The sequence below is a fragment of the Silene latifolia genome, chromosome 3 (assembly GCF_048544455.1).
Source record: "Silene latifolia isolate original U9 population chromosome 3, ASM4854445v1, whole genome shotgun sequence".
Classification (NCBI taxonomy): domain Eukaryota; kingdom Viridiplantae; phylum Streptophyta; class Magnoliopsida; order Caryophyllales; family Caryophyllaceae; genus Silene; species Silene latifolia.
This window is the reverse complement of record NC_133528.1, coordinates 46,020,351-46,022,113: the sequence shown is the minus strand read 5'-3', so window position 1 is coordinate 46,022,113 and position 1,763 is coordinate 46,020,351. Positions and strand designations below refer to the sequence as shown.

Genomic DNA, 1,763 nt, shown 5'->3' with positions numbered 1-1,763 from the left:
CATGTTGAAACTCTAATTTGTCAAAACGGGCATTCATGGCTTCCAGCTGAGCCACAACTGCACTGTTGTCAATAGAATTAACTGTCCGAATACCTCGTCTCAGATTCCCATACTCGGCACAATGGGTAGTCATTTCTTCTATAATACCCCATCCCTTGTCATCATCATTGTTCTTCTGAAATCGCCCATTGGATGAGGCGTCCAAGATAGCACGGTGGTCATCATACAACCCATTATAGAACTGGTTGCATAAGAACCACTGATCAAAACCATGATGAGGAAGAGACCTCACCAACTTCTTGAAACGGCACCAAGCTTCATACAAGTTTTCATCCGGTGTCTGCTTGAAACTTGTAATTTTCCCTCTCAGCTAATTAGTGCGTTGTGGAGGAAAATACCTTTTATAAAAAGCAAGGGCCAAACTCTCCCAGTCAGTAATACCGGCTGCGGTTCTATCAAGGTCTCTGAGCCATTCACGGGCTCCATCGGTCAAAGAAAAAAGAAATAGAACCTCATTAATCTTATCCTGGGTTACTCCCTTAGTAGCGGGAATGGTAGAGCAATAATCAGTGAAAACTTCCATATGTTTATGCGGATCTTCACCCGCCACACCTCGGAACAGGTTCTGTTCGACCAGATTGATATAGGACGGTCGGATGTCAAAAGTATTGTCATCCTCGGTCGCAAGCTTGAAACCTTTAGGGATTGAGGCAACTGTGGGCTCTGAGTGACTCGCGATATTAGGCATTTTCACTGGACTTACGGCAGAAATAGATTTGTCTTCTTCAAATAAAAAATGTTCTAACTCTGGTTCAAAAGTACTCAAGGCTTCCTTTTGAATCTTTCTCTGCAGTCTTTGTCTAATGCGAAAGGTCCTTTCTGGTTCAGGATCAGCCGGAACTAACTCTGACCTGTTAGACCTGGGCATAAACAGCACTGGAGAAAATATGTGAGAACTGTCTCAAGGAATAAAAATTCCCTGAGACCAAGAAAGATATACGACACAAAAACAGACAAATAGGCTATTGCCTCCCCGGCAACGGCGCCAAAATTTGATACGGTCGTCAGGTACCAAAAATAATTACCTAAGTACAACTAACAGAAGCTAGCAGTAAGTAGGGTCGATCTCCACAGGGAGGCTAAGTATCTATCTGTAAGTCCGTCTATCGAGTCACAATTGGGGGGTTTTATGTTTGTTTACTAAACTACTGAAGGCAAAGGTCAAGAGAAGTAAAGATAAGAGCAATAAAGCGAGAAAATAAAAGATATGCGATCAGATAAAAGAGATATGTCAGGATTTCGGTTCACCATGGCAGTTTATCGACTCGGTCATAAATAGTCTAGACAATCTACTGTGAGAAGGGCAAGGGAAAGGTCCTTCCGGTTCGCTATCCACCCTAGATTACTACTAACTTAACTTCCATCCTCATTAGGTAGTCTACTGTTCATAGCAGGTCTGTTCATTCCAATCTTCCGATCCAGGAACGCAATTAACCAGATTAAAGTTATTTAGAAGCGTGTACTCAACTAAACATGTTATAGTTATATTGCTATGGTGACAGGTTCTCACAATTAATCGTCTAGCCTATTTACAACATCGTCACTTTACTACCATGGCTCCCCTAATCCTAACATAAAAGGAGATTGCTACTCATGTTATAGATGCAATCAACAACAATAAACATAAACATGCTAAGAGAAGACATAATAGGGAGAATTAAATGATGAATTGTAATACTAGCAATAATAACAAAAGCAATTAA

At 41.1% G+C, this 1,763-nt stretch overlaps 1 non-coding gene across 1 annotated transcript; it reads left to right on the top strand.

Moving 5' to 3' along the window:
* Nucleotides 1-266: 266 nt before the first annotated feature.
* LOC141650308 (small nucleolar RNA R71) lies at nt 267-372 on the top strand. The gene has a single exon (XR_012546349.1). It is a non-coding gene; the product is annotated as a small nucleolar RNA R71 (small nucleolar RNA).
* Nucleotides 373-1,763: the final 1,391 nt, after the last annotated feature.